This window comes from Aquarana catesbeiana, linkage group LG02 (genome assembly GCF_042186555.1).
Source record: "Aquarana catesbeiana isolate 2022-GZ linkage group LG02, ASM4218655v1, whole genome shotgun sequence".
Lineage (NCBI taxonomy): Eukaryota > Metazoa > Chordata > Amphibia > Anura > Ranidae > Aquarana > Aquarana catesbeiana.
Window position 1 is genome coordinate 555,567,022 of NC_133325.1, and position 14,681 is coordinate 555,581,702.

A 14,681-nucleotide genomic window follows, 5' to 3' on the forward strand; every position below is an offset into this window, starting at 1 on the left:
GGCCGAAAAGTTAGAGGGGCTTTTAAACTAGGTGGTGGTGGTGGGGTCCAGAGGTAGAGATAGCGCGGAGCATATTACAGAGGGTAGTATTGGGGGCATTAGTGGTAGGTTGACTAAAGCACATAAACCTGAGGTAAGTATAGTAACAAGGCCTATTTGTAGAACACCCAATAAGAGGATAGTATGCGCCCAGTCTAAACTGCGTGGCATGTTCACCAATGCCAGGAGCCTGGCGGATAAGATGGGAGAACTAGAGATACTGTTGTATGAGGAGGATTTAGATTTTGTGGGATTTTCAGAGACTTGGTTCAACAGCTCTCATGATTGGCTGGCAACCATTCAAGGGTATTCCCTTTATCGCAGGGATAGAGAGGGTAAAAAAGGGGGAGGGGAATACCTGTATATTAAGAATAATGTACAAGTGAATTTGTCTAAGGCTCGCCAGTTCCTAGTTGTCTTGCAGGACAATTTCATGGGTCAGACGCACCAACTAGAAACAAAGTGTTACTAGACCTACTGATTACCAACAATACAGAACTGATCACGGATGTGGAAATAAGGGCAATTTAGTAAACAGCGATCACAGGTCCATTAGCTTCAGTATAAATCACACAAATAGGAAACAAATGGGGAATACAAAGACATTGATTTTCAAAAGAGCAAACTTCCCTAAACAACGAACCTTGCTAGAAGATATAAATTGGAGGAAAAATGGGTTTGTTTTAAGGGCACATTAAATAAGGGCATTAGCCAGTGCATCTCATTGGGAAATAAATTTAAAAGAGTGAACAAAAGTCCTGGATGGCTTAACTCCATTGTAAAAATACATATAAAAGCAAAGGAGAAGGCCTTCAAAAAATACAAGGCTGAGGGATCATCATCAGCATTTAGACTTTACGAAGAATGTGCAACAAGGAACGGAAGGGTGCAATTAGGGCGGCTAAGATAGAACACGAAAGACACATAGCGGAGGAGAGCAAAAAAAAAAAACCCAAGAAATTTTTTAAAGCAGAGTTCCACCGAACTTCTTTTTTTTTTAAAGTCAGCAGCTACAAATACTGCAGCTGCTGACTTTTAAAATATGGACACTTACCTGTCCAGGGCGCCCACGATGTCCTCACTTGAAGCCCTTGGCTCTTGGGTGGAGGCGCTGCCATCTTCGGTAAGGGAATCAGGAAGTGAAGCCGGCTTCACAGCCTGGTTCCCTACTGAGCATGCGCGAGTTGCGCTGCGTGTCCTCATTGGTCCCTGCTGTCTTCTGGGACCTGTGTGTCTCCCAGAAGACAGCGGGGCGGATGGAGGAGGGGCCGGACATGGCGTAGATTGCCGCGGAGCCTGCGGTGATCTATGCCTGGATGTGGGAGCAAATACCTGGATTATACAGTTATCTGCTCCCCCCTCCCCCCTGAAAGGTGCCAAATGTGACACCGGAGGGGGGGAAGTATCCGAAAAGAGACAGTTCAATTTTGGGTGGAATTCCGCTTTAAGTATATAAACAGTAAAAAAGGGAGGACAAACCATATTGGCCCCATAAAGAATGAGGAAGGAAATCTGGTTACAAAGGCTGGGGAGATGGTGAAGGTATTGAATTTATTCTTCTCCTCAGTCTTCGCGAGGGAATCGGGGGGCTTCAGTACCCAGTAATGACATATTACAGGAAGCACAGACAGAGGACAGAATTAGAAATAGACTTGGTAAACTTAACATTAATAAATCACCGGGACCAGATGGCTTGCACGCGAGGGTCCTGGGGGAACTCAGTCAAGTAATTGCCATTTTTCCTAATCTTACTGACAGTTTACTGACTGGAATGGTACCAGCTGACTGGAGAAAAACCAATGTAGCTCCAATATTTAAAAAAGGACCAAAATACATCCCTGGGAATTACAGAATGGTTAGCCTAACATCAATAGTATGCAAGCTCTTGTAGGGGATAAGGGACTATGTACAAGATTTTAGAAATGAAAACGGTGTCATTAGCAGTAATCAGCATGGATTCATGAAGAATCGTTCCTGCCAAACCAATCTATTAACATTCTATGAGGAGGTGAGCTGCCATCTAGATAAAGGAAGGCCGTAGATGTGGTGTACCTGGATTTTGCAAAAGTATTTAATACAGTTGTGTAGCAGACCCACAACATAATTGCGGACCACCCACATTGCAGATGATACCAAGCTAAACAGGGCATTAACTGCAAGATGTGGAAACTTTGCAAGAAGATCTCATCAAATTAATGGGGTGGGCAACTATATGGCAAATGAGGTTTAATGTGGAAAAACGTAAAATAATTCATTTGGGTGGAAAAAATATGAATGCAATCTACTCACTGGGGAGAGAACCTCTGGTGGAATCAAGTATGGAAAAGGACCTGGGGGTCCTAGTAGATAATAGTCTCAGCAATGGCATGCAATGCCAAGTTGGTGCTAACAAAGCAAACAGAATATTGGCATGTATTTAGGGATTACCCCAAGAGATAAAGCGATAATTCTCCCACTCTACAAGACTCTGGTCCAGCCTCACCTGGAGCATGCTGTCCAGTTCTGGGCACCACTCCTCAAGAAGGATGTACTGGAAATGGAGCGAGTACAGAGAAGGGCAACAAAGCAGATAAAGGGTCTGGAGGATATTAGTTATGAGGAAAGGTTGCGAGCACTGAACTTATTCTCTCTGGAGAAGAGACACTTGAGAGGGGATATGATTTTAATTCACAAATACTGTACTGGTGACCCCACAATAAGGATAAAACTTTTCCGTGGAAGGGAGTCTAATAAGACATGTGGCCACTTATTAAGATTAGAAAAAAGAGGTTTAACCTAATGCCGCTTACACACGATCGCACATTCCGACAACAAAATCCATGTTATTTTTCCGACAGATGTTGGCACAAACTTGTCTTGCATACACACGGTCACACAAATCTTGTCGGAAATTCCGAACGTCAAGAACGCAGTGACGTACACACACGTATGACGGCACTAGAAAAGGGAAGTTCAATAGCCAGTGCGACACCCTTTGGGCTCCTTCTGCTAATATTGTGTTAGTAGAAGTTGGGTGAGAGACGATTCGTGCTTTTCAGCCTCGTACTTTTCCGATCATTACTGCTTTTCAATTTGTGCTTGTGGGTTCGTATCTGGTTTTCAGTGCGTATAGTCAGTTCGCATTTGTTTTTCAGTGAGTATTTTATAGTACGTATTTGATTTTCAGTGCATTCTTGTCTGCTCGTTTCTGATTTTCAGATCGCTCTTTTCAGGCCTTTCTGATTTTCAGTGCGTTCTGTTCGTTCTGACCAGCCGACCATTTTGAAGCCATGCTGCGGCTACATACTCATCGTAGAGTTCGGGCTGTGCAGGGGCTTGGTATTGGGGTTCTTACTTTGACCCAAGCCCAGTCCATGAACAGGGCGGGGAGGAGTTCAATGGACGAAGAATTGGTTACTCCAGCGTGACCAATTATCTCATATGTCTTTGGTGCGGGAGATCCGTGAGAATAATCCTGATGATTTCAAGAATTATCTCCGGATGACAGACCCCATTTTTCACCGTTTGTTGGCTTTGCTGTCCCCTTATATTAGCAGGCAGGACACCTGCATGCGGCAAGCCATCACTCCCGAGCAGAGGCTAGTCGCCACGTTGCGGTACTTGACGACAGGGAGAAGTCTGCAGGACATCAAGTTCTTGACAGGCATCTCCCCCAGGCTCTGGGGATCATTATTCCAGAGACCTGTTCTGCCATCATTCAGGTCCTGCAGAAGGACTATATTAGGGTAAGTTTTCTCCTTTAACATCACATTCTATGTCTTTAATATTTGCTAATGTATTGTATTTCTTTCATCATTCCCTAATTACCATGATTGTATTATGATGTGAATGTCCCCTTTGTTATCATGCATGCTTGAATTTTTTAAACTTCCTTTTTTGTCCTTCATGCATATTTGCCTTTACTAACCCTCCCAGCATGCTATCCTGGGCCCATGCTCACCTAGCCTAGTCACTTAACAATGTATTTTGTCAGCTCCATAGTAGTGCTTTACCCTAAACACCCCCTAAAATGTGTACAAATGTTATTTGTGTGCTTAAATTCATGCAGAGTGCCAGAGGCATTTTTTTGGGGTCCCAAAATCATTTTGAACCCTCCCTCCCCCACAACCACTAAGTCAACCGGTACCAATCCTCTATCTGCTGACTTTGCCAAAACCATACACACTATACCCACCTCTTTTGTGGTCAGATTTCTGTATGAATTCCCCAAAGCATGTAGTGAAAGGGCCTGCCATAATACTTTGAAAAGTTTTGTTCTCCTATTATCTTGATAGGTAATTGCAGAATGTAAAAATGTGCTTCAATTTGTACAGTGTGTATTTATATTTTTAGATTATGACACTTCTTACCTGTCCAGTGGGCTGCCAATGGTGTAAGTAAGGAAGGGGCTGGCCAAGGTAACACACATTATTTATGCATTCAGCTCTCAATGAAGTAGGGAGGGTTACCTGTCCAAAACATACCCCCCCCCCTCAATTTTTTACAATGGCCCATCAGAGAGGGCGAGGAATCTGATACGTGGACCGTATATTTTTGTCTTTAAATACTCCGTAAAATAAATGTTATACTAATGTTGGCCAAGAATGTTTGTGTCTAACCTGCTTGCAGTGTTTATGTGCAAAATTACTAAGTTCTTTTTTCTTTTTTGGCTCCACAGTTTCCTTCAACGCCACAGGAATGGCAGACTGTGGCTTCCCAATTAGCCCAGTGGTGGGACTTTCCCAACTGCGGAGGGGCAATTGATGAGAAACACGTCCACATCGTGCCATCCCCCAATTCGGGGTCATACTATTATAATTACAAGGGGTTTAATAGTATTGTGATGTTGGCAGTGGTGTCGACGACATATGAGTTTCTCTATGTGGACGTGGGGAAGAATTGCCGGATGTCAGATGGTGGAGTCATCACCCAGACAGAGTTCTACACACGGCTCCAGAATGGTGGATTGGGATTGCCACCTGCTGAAGAGAACATGGAAGGACTCCCGTTTTTCTTTGTCGCTGATGAAGCGTTTGGGCTGGGTGATCACCTGATGTGGCCATTCCCGATGAGGACCCTCACCCCAGACCAGATGGTTTTTAACTACCGGCTGGCCAGAGCCAGAAGAGTGGTTGAGAATGCTTTTGGGATAATGGCCAGCTGGTTCCGCCTATTCCTTACAGCAATCAACATGGCAGAATATAAACTTAACCATATAATCCTTTCATGCTGCATTCTCCACAACTTTTTAAGGAGAAATTGAAGCTGGCCGCTTGAAGCTGGCTGTCCTGGCTTGCCCCCCCAAAGCACCCCCGAGGTCTGTATCAAATATATGGAGTACTTTGCGGGTAGGGGGGCCATTGATATGCCTGAAAATGTTTAATAAACATTTTAAAAATACATTTTTTTAGTTAAACTGAAATAAGATTTCCTTTGATTTACTGCTTGTGTTTCTTTTAGCTGTCTCCTAGGTTCTCCAATGGGCTTTTTTTTTTTTGGCCATTTTCTTCAATAGTGCAAATGTAATTTATTTGATACATGAAGTGACAATCTCTTCTTCAGCGAACTATTATTATGTTGTGGGTCTGCTACACAAACACCTTGTTTTTGTTGTTAATGTATGTAATGCATTACTGTTAAAAATATACATCATTTTCAGCACCATGAAAGAATTTTGGTGAGTCACGAAAATGGCATGATTGTGGAAAATTATAAAGCACTGTGGGAGTTATTTACTAAAGGAAAATTCACTTTGCACTACAAGTGCACTGCAAAAATGCACTTGCAACTGCACTGAAAGTGCACTCGTAGTGCAAAGTGGATTTGCCTTTAGTAAATAACCCCCATTTCAGTGTAAACACCAACTTAGTCCAAAAAATGATATTGAGCATTGAAAGAAGAAGCCACACATTGTTGATTAGAAAACTTTTTACTCTGTGCACATTCACATGTGAGTTAGAAAATGGTTTTTGAACAAACCAACATATTTTAGCAATAACATTTTTGGTTTTGACAGTACAAATAGCCTTTTTTGTGTTAAAACAGGCATGTTTAAAACCATAAAACAATACACAACTCAGGAACTTACAAAGTTCAACTTTGACAAAGTGAAGGCAATATCAGACATTAGTATGTCCAAACTGTGTTGATCTTGCCTTCATCAAATGAGGTGATGTCACCCCTGTGAAAGCCAAATTTTGAAGATGCACACAAATTGAGAGTCAAAATGGGGATTTCCCTCCTGATCCCAGTTCAGCATGTGCTAGCTCCCATCATGGGGGATCAATGGACGTGTTTCGGGGGTGCAACCCCCTCCTCTCATCTACTTTAGTTGCGGGGATAGGGGTTACACCCCCTATACCTTGATATCCCGTGATGGCAGATAGTACATGTTGACACACTGTGTGCATCTTCAAAATTTGGCTTTCTAAAAAATATTTAAAATGTGTGAAAATACTAAAAATACAAACAAACTAGAAGAATTTAGGGGTTTTTAGATTCTGCCTAAAACATCAGTGAGGTTTTTGAGTCTTTTTTCCACATCATTGAAGTCTTCCTTGATCTTCTGTAAATCACGATTGCACGCCATGATCTCCGCGATGAGGACGTGTGCACTTGCACTTGTGAAATGCGAATCTTCTTCCACAACATCCACATTACCTAGAATGAAAAAAACACACAGTGTATTATAAATATTCAGGCATCCATCTATTACCTGAAGCTGTGGTCTCAGATACTCACCTGTTGTGGTCACTATTTCGTCCACTTAATAAACCTCTCCTTCCTCCATATCTTCTGGTTGTGGTGTGGGGATTTGCTTTTCTTTCGGAGGTGGTGTCCTCAGATGTCCAGAGTCTTTTCTCCCCTATGTGAATAAAAAAAAGGTATACTTAGCACACAGATATTTAAGGGCAGAAATAGTAATATGAAACATTGCTTGGAAGTGTCATACAATTGTCTTTTTTGACAGAGTTCCAAGCTGGAATACTTACCTTTTTTGTACAATTTTCACACATGGAGACACCCCTAGTATCCACAGGGAACACCAGAACAAACTTTTTAGGGGGGACACCCTAAAAAGTTTGTTCTGGTGTCCCACACTAGTGCTTCTGCGTCCAGATGTGTAAACAGCTGCTGAGTGTCCTCTCCTTACACTGCATCAAGTTTGCATTTCATTCTAGTACAAACCCATCTAAACAACAATGTCATAAACTTCTTTTAATACAAATAGGCCTGAACAAATGTAGTTAACCTGTATCTGACAAAAACATTGCATTAGTGGGTGAACAAACGATGTTTACTTACGAACGATTACTGTGCCCACGAACATGAAAGTTGCCATTTTAAACTGTACAACAGTAAAAGCACAGCAAGAAAGCAAGAAAAGCACATGGAGCAGCATGCAAGTAATAATAATAAAATGAACACACGACAGCTACTTACTTTTTTGAAGAACTCTCTTGATCTTTCTGTACTGATCCTGCTCCCTCAATTTCAGGTCTTACCAGCGTTTCCTCAATTGATTCTTGGATTGTCGTACCCCAAAATTACTGTGCAGACTTCTCACAACTTTAGCCATGATCTTGGCCTTTCTGACATTTGGGTTTTGGTAAGGTCCATGCTTCCCATCATAGTCGGCCCTCTTCAAGATGTCCACCATTTCTACCATCTCTATAAAAGACATATTTGAGGCCTTAAATCTCCTCCGGGATCAGGACGTTCGTGGCTCTGGGCTTTCGTCGTTGCTGCTGTCTGCATGCACTTGCTCTTTCTCCGCCATGTGCTCTCCCACTGCGCCGAGAGACAAGGGGCTGGGAATAGACTAGAAAGAACGGCAGGGGCGGGCGGAGTTTCACGCATGCACAGTGTATATAAAGCGTAACACGCTTGCGTCGTACATACGATCTGTGAGCGGAGGAAGGAGTATCGGTAGCGCCGATTGTTCTAACAAAGGTACAAGTTTAACTTGGTGCATCAGTGGCCTATACTGCCTCTAGATTGAGGCCTATATTTGGACAAGATTAGGAGAGTTTAGCCTGACATTAAGGTTGGTCTTGTGTTGTGTCTTGCAGAGAAAATGGATGGCTTCAGTAATCACAACTTCCTCCCCCTATTCATAGAAAAGTACACGGAGCTGCCCTGTCTGTGGCAGGTGAAACATCCGCATTATAATCATAAACAAAAGAGGCAGGCAGCGCTGGAGAAACTAATTGAGTTGGTGAAGCCGCAGATCCCCACGGCAACCATCCCCCATTTGAAGGCCAAAATTGGTGGGCTGAGGAGCACTTATAATAGGGAGCGCAATAAGGTCCAGGATTCCATGAGATTAGGAGCAGCAGCAGATGCCATTTATGTCCCCAGGCTGTGGTACTATGAGAGACTTTGTTTTCTGTCAGACCAGACTGAAATCACTCTCAACCCTACCTTCCACTCTTCCTTCCACGCTTCCTTCCACCCCAGCTGAGGCTTCAGACATCCAACCTGGGCCTTCCAGCCAGGAAGAAGTGGAGGAGCCCAGCTTGAGCCAGGTATAGCATTGTTCTACAGATTTCTTGTAAAATTAATGATGTTAACTAGATGTTATTATTGGTCACTAATTGCTGATTTAATAAAGCGTTTTACATATCAATAGATAGTAGTGGTCAAAAATGTTTGGGACAAGAATGAAAAATGCCGGGGTCAGAAGGATAGTCTTTTCTATTTGTTAACATTTAATTTGCAACAGTCATGAGCTTAAAATTGTGTGTGATTGATGAATAAAAAAATAAAACTATGTCCCTTTTTCATACACAGGAAAGCCTCAGCCAGGAGAAGGGTGGCAGCCAGGAGGCTGTGGAATGTGGTAGCCAGGAGGTGGCGGGGGTATGTGGTAGCCAGGAGGTGGCGGCGGTAAGTGGCAGCCAGGAGGTGGCGGGGGTAAGTGGCAGCCAGGAGGTGGCCTGGCCCAGTAGCCTGACCGAATCCCAGGTCCCTCCCCTCCGCCTTCCAACCAAAAGACCCAGGAAGGGGAGTAACGTGGAGGAGGCAGCGCTTGGTCTGATTCGGGAGGCTAATGCTGCCCTCATAACCACCCCCACTCTTCAAGAGGCCTTTGCCTCCATGGCTGCATGCAAAATGCAGGAAATGGAGGATGGCCAATGCCTCATCTGTGAGGAAATGATGTATATGTCCCTAAATAAGGGGTTGAGGGGCCAACTCACAAACAAAACACACCTGTGGGAGTTGGACCATCCTCCCCCTCCTCCACCACCTCCTGCCACAACTCTAAAACCACAGCCTGGAAGGAAGACACGAGCGGGTGGTTGGAATGCATTCGAGGCAGCCATAGGCTACCTCCATTGGATTTGACAAAAAAAAAAAAAATGCATTCCAACCACCCACAGCTTTCTAGATCTTTGTACACTAGAATGCAATTTATAGGTTCCTATAATCCTGTTACATATTGTCTGCATTGTGTTGTTCCCCTGCTTCTCTCCCTTCCTGAGCCCGATGTGGGTCCCACGGGCCGTGGATCCATCCTGGGGATGGGGGCTTCGTCGTTGCGTCTCTTCCTGGCAGGAAAAGAGGGGGGGCACAATTAAAGGGTCCGTGCCTCCTTTCTGCACCCTCGGGTGTATCACTTCCTGCCAGCGGCGTTCCGGATCACATCCGGATGCCGTGGCGTTGTGGGCACGCGATGACATCGCGCTATTACGGCGGATGTGACGGCTGTGCCGGGATATTTATCTTCCTGAACGCCGGGGGAGCCACATGTGGAGGGTTAATCCCTGCTGGAGGAGGAGGGGTGGGGACAGCCTGCATGCACCTGCAGCCTAATTAGGCATCCAATCAGCGGCCAGCACTTTATTTATAATGACCAAGCAGATTGGGGGATCTGCTTTTAGTTCCTACTGTTTCATCAGACTGATCAACTGACATACTCTGGAGACAGGTAATCACCAGTATCTGAACACATTGATGAGTTGGACCTGACATACCCTGTATTGTGGGTCTCTGTCACGTCATTCCTTCCCACTGTGATTAGTTATACTATCTTGTACAATTTACATCCGATTCTACCCACCCTCATACATGTCCCCCTTTATGGCACTTCAACTTGTGTGTTTCTTTGTCTCACCTTCGTCCCATTTTCTTCCTATCTTGACACCTCATGACCCCTTTTCTAGCACCCATGCATTTTTCAGTACACTATCACACACACCCATCTCTCACATATACACGGTTGAATATGTTTTTTGCATATGTTTTTGCTTTCACTGCCTTTTGATTGTTTTATTTGGCCCCTTGCACTGCACCTTCCCATTTCCCCACCCCCATGCTTCCCTTCCACTCACATGCATCACCCCACCTGCACTATCCTCACACTTCACCTATCTGTTCCCTTTTTTTCCCCTGGATCTTTTCCTCCTAAGCCTTTTTTCCTTCACTCCCTGATCTTTTTTTTCCCATTCTCCCCTTAACCATCCCCCCCTCCTTCCCGTTCTTTCTTTCCCATCCCCTTCCTTTCCCCTGGTTTTTTTTTTTTTTTTTCCCTAATAGTCTGCCCGTCCCCTTCTTTCCCTAATAGTCTGCCCGTCCCCTTCTTTCCTCACATGTTCTCCCCACACTCGTCTTTTTCTTTATATTCCTATATTTTCACCCTACTTCGTCACTTGTTTCACGGCCAACACATAGACACCACTATTTACCTATTACATTACATACTCTGATATACCGATATCTATATGCAGTCCTACTTACCCTTGTTAACCCCTTCCCTTCCCCCCCTTCTGTTACCATCATCACTATAGGAATATTCATACATCGCTGACCCCAAGTACAGACAACATCCAACAAATATTAATTAAATAAATTACAGAGTTATCTCTTTTTTTTCAAAAAATGACACATGATACATATATCTCTATCCGTGCTAAACCGAACGCACTGATGGTACAGTTGTCTGTTATTTGATGCTTTGGCTGCAGGTCTCGCTCGCTTGCCCCTATGCTCCTCCCCAGTTTTGGGAGATATCCACTTGGTGTGACTCCTTGTAAGACACGCATGGACGATTAACCCCCCCTTTTCCCCTGTTGACATGGTGGACGGCCGGGGACTCTTGTCGGGACCCGGTGGGGGAGACGTCGGAGAACTATAAGCTCAGGAGAAATTGCTCAAACACAATGTGATTGGTAATTATACTGTTAAACATATATATATTATATTGTATTTTTATGGTCACATCCATGAACTCTAATACGCAAATTTTGTCACAGCGCCTCAATCCTCTGAAGATGACCCAACGGGGTCGAAACGCGTCAGGATTATCATCCTATTTTAGCGCTTGATCATTGTATAATACTTGTGCCAGCTTCATTTGTGTTATCTCCTGCAGCACAGCTCCTATTTTAACCATTATGGTTAAGTTCCATTAATAAAAAAACTTTTTCAAGTAACAATCTATTATTTTCATAATTTTTTGCTGCTTTAAAACCCCACGGGAGATACCTTCTTTTTCTTTTTGACATTAATCGGGGTGTGCAGCACTTTATATCTTCTCAGTATGTGTCTCTCCCCTTTTCTCAATATTATGGAGAGCAATAGAAAAAAAAAAGCAGGAGATCTTGATAATAAAAAAAACACTATAAACACAAATTAAAAACATTATTATGGAGATCTAGGTATATAGTGTTCCAACAGTGTTCTTTATAATTGGATCAAAGAACGTCTAACAGGAGCTACAAGGTTCCCACTTATAATAGATTCTCCCCCTTAAGAAATCCATATTATTCGCACCCTCCTTATGGGAGAGAATACGAAGAACAGAGGGATTTTCGCAGGGAAGGATACCGGGACAGACCCCCAGGAAGATGGAAGACCCGCGCCCCCTACAGAACCCCAGGCTGGAGAGGACAACGGGGGAATGGGGTAGGACCAGGGAGAGGAGGACAGAGGAGAACAGGGGACCCCACCCCTAAGGGGAGACAAGAGCCCGGAGAGAGAACACACCCCAACAATGGGTGGGAGCATACCCAGGAAAGAAACAGGGGCACAATGCCAAGTTACCCGGAAAGAAGAGGCAGACAAGAGGAAGGAGAGGAGGTAGGAAGAAAAAGAAGGAGAGTATATTAGGGAAAGGGATCTTTAACCTTAGCAACTCCACTTTTTCAGTTGAAGAAATCAGGGTGTTGGATTTGGGACTCAAGTTTGCCCCTGAAAAAACGTTAGATAAATTCGAAATTTTTATAGACCTCCAGAAGTTTATGAGGAAACTCAACCTCAAAAAACACTTTGCTCTAAACCAAGAAGCCAATACTCGGGAGGTTCCTGAGTATATACAAACTAATTTAAAAAATAATTCCATCTATAACCCAAAAACACCAGGGAGTCAATGCCTGAATGCATTCAAGAAGATGGTGGAAGAAGACCTAAGAAACTTAAGAAGGAAGGACAGAAAAGGAAAACATGTTTGGGATGCCATTAAGAAAATAGGGGAACGACATGAAGTAGTCATAAGACCAGCGGATAAGGGGGGAGGACTGGTTGTCCTGAATAAAAAGGACTACCAGGAGGAAATGGAAAATCTGCTAAAAGTAGAAAATACCTATAAGAAACTAAAGAGTAACCCCAAGAAGAAATATGAGAAGAAATTGAAGACCTTCGAGAAGGGGAAAAAAATGGGGATCCTAAATGTAAAAGAAGCTGACTACCTGTTTTCAAAATCCACTAAAACCCCAGTCATGTATTATATGCCAAAAATACATAAAAGAATGCACAAACCACCAGGTAGACCCATAATAAGTGGGATCAACTCCATTTTTTCAAGATTAGGAGAATATTTGGACAAATACCTGAAGCCACTATTCCAACAAGGAAAATCCTACTTACGGGATAGTCAACAACTTATCCAGGAACTGCAAGAAATCAAAGATGGTGGTAGCTGGATTCTGGCGACCATAGATGTAAACTCGCTTTACACTAGCATTGTCCAAAAAGACGGGTTAGCGGGAGTAGAAAAAGCGTTGCATGAGTATACCGGGATGAAACAACAGCAAATCAACTACATCCTAGAGGGGCTCAAAATGGCCATGGAATGCAATTATTTCTGGTACAATAGCAACTACTATGTACAAATAAAAGATGTAGCCATGGGGGCACGTTATGCCCCCAGTGTGGCGAACCTGTTCCTTAATATGTGGGAAGAGGAATATATCTATAGCCGTAAAATCCCTCAGGTTAAGATGTACAGGCGCTACATTGATGACTTGATCATTCTATGGGACGGAACACCGGACACTTTTGAGCAATTCCTTGAACAACTGAATGTCAACAAATATGGAATTACCTTTACAGGAAAGTGGGACCCCCAGAGGATAGAGTATTTAGATCTAGAAATTTTCAAGTCAGGAACATCCCTGTATACTCGCACCTTTTTTAAAGATACAGACCGGAAAGGGGACATACCCGTTTCCAGCTGCCACCATCCAAGATGGAAGGAGAATATCCCAAAGGGCCAATTAATGCGCCCACGCAGGAACTGTGACCTAACGGCGGATTTTGAAAAACAAGCAGATATGCTTATTCAGATATTCCAAGAAAAAGGGTATGCAGCCAATAATCTAGAAAAATTAAAATTGGAGGTAACGAAAATGGACAGGAAGATCCTATTTAACAAAAACAACAAGAGAAAGAAAGAACAAGGAGAGATTTTGTTTACCACAGGATATAACAACCAATACAAGGATGTGGAACATATTATTAATAGGTACTGGCCAATACTGCAAGAGGATAGAGTACTATCAAAAATCTTACCCAGAAGACCGAAATTTGTGTACAGGAGAGCACCCAGCCTCCGAAACTACCTAGTACACAATGCTATAGACCCCCCGAAACAGGTAAAAATTAATAGCAGTCTGAAGGGATTCTACAAATGTCGAAGATGTCTACCTTGTAGGGTCAGCAAACCACAACCTAGAAAGAAAGAATCATTCAAGTCCACAGTGGATCACAAACAATATAAAATAAAAAAATTAATCACATGCCAGAGCATGCATGTGACATATGTCATAGAGTGCCCTTGCCACCTCCAGTACGTGGGGAGAACTACTCGACCTCTAGCTGTCAGAATAAGGGAACACATCAATAACATTAGGAAAGGGTTCCCCAAGCACCATCTATCGAGGCATTTTGATGAGGTGCATCAGAGGGACCCCACAGGGCTTGTATTATATGGCATAGATCATGTTGAAGACCACTGGAGAGGGAACAACAAACTAATACTTATCTCTAAAAACGAAACTGAGTGGATCTATCGTTTACAATCTTTGGCCCCTAAGGGGTTAAATTTAGACATAGACCTTAACTGCTTCATAGCCAACCCGTAGGTGAGGGTGGGGGTGCCCACCTAGTTATACCTATGGGGGCCTTACAGCTGGCTAATGGGATTACATAGAGGAACCTGGGGGTAAAGGTCCATCCACCGGTTCCCCCTTCAACTTGGGTAAAGGGTAAAATGTAGAAGGTTAAGTAATAAAAGACTGCTCTCCCATATAAAATATTAAAATAGAGGCGACCACACTGAGGTGGAATAGATAAGGGGTCCCAGGACCCACATCCCCCCTCTTTTTGTAGGGGTTGCTATTCCTATAGTTTGAATTTAATTTAAAGTTCTCTCCTTTGATCTG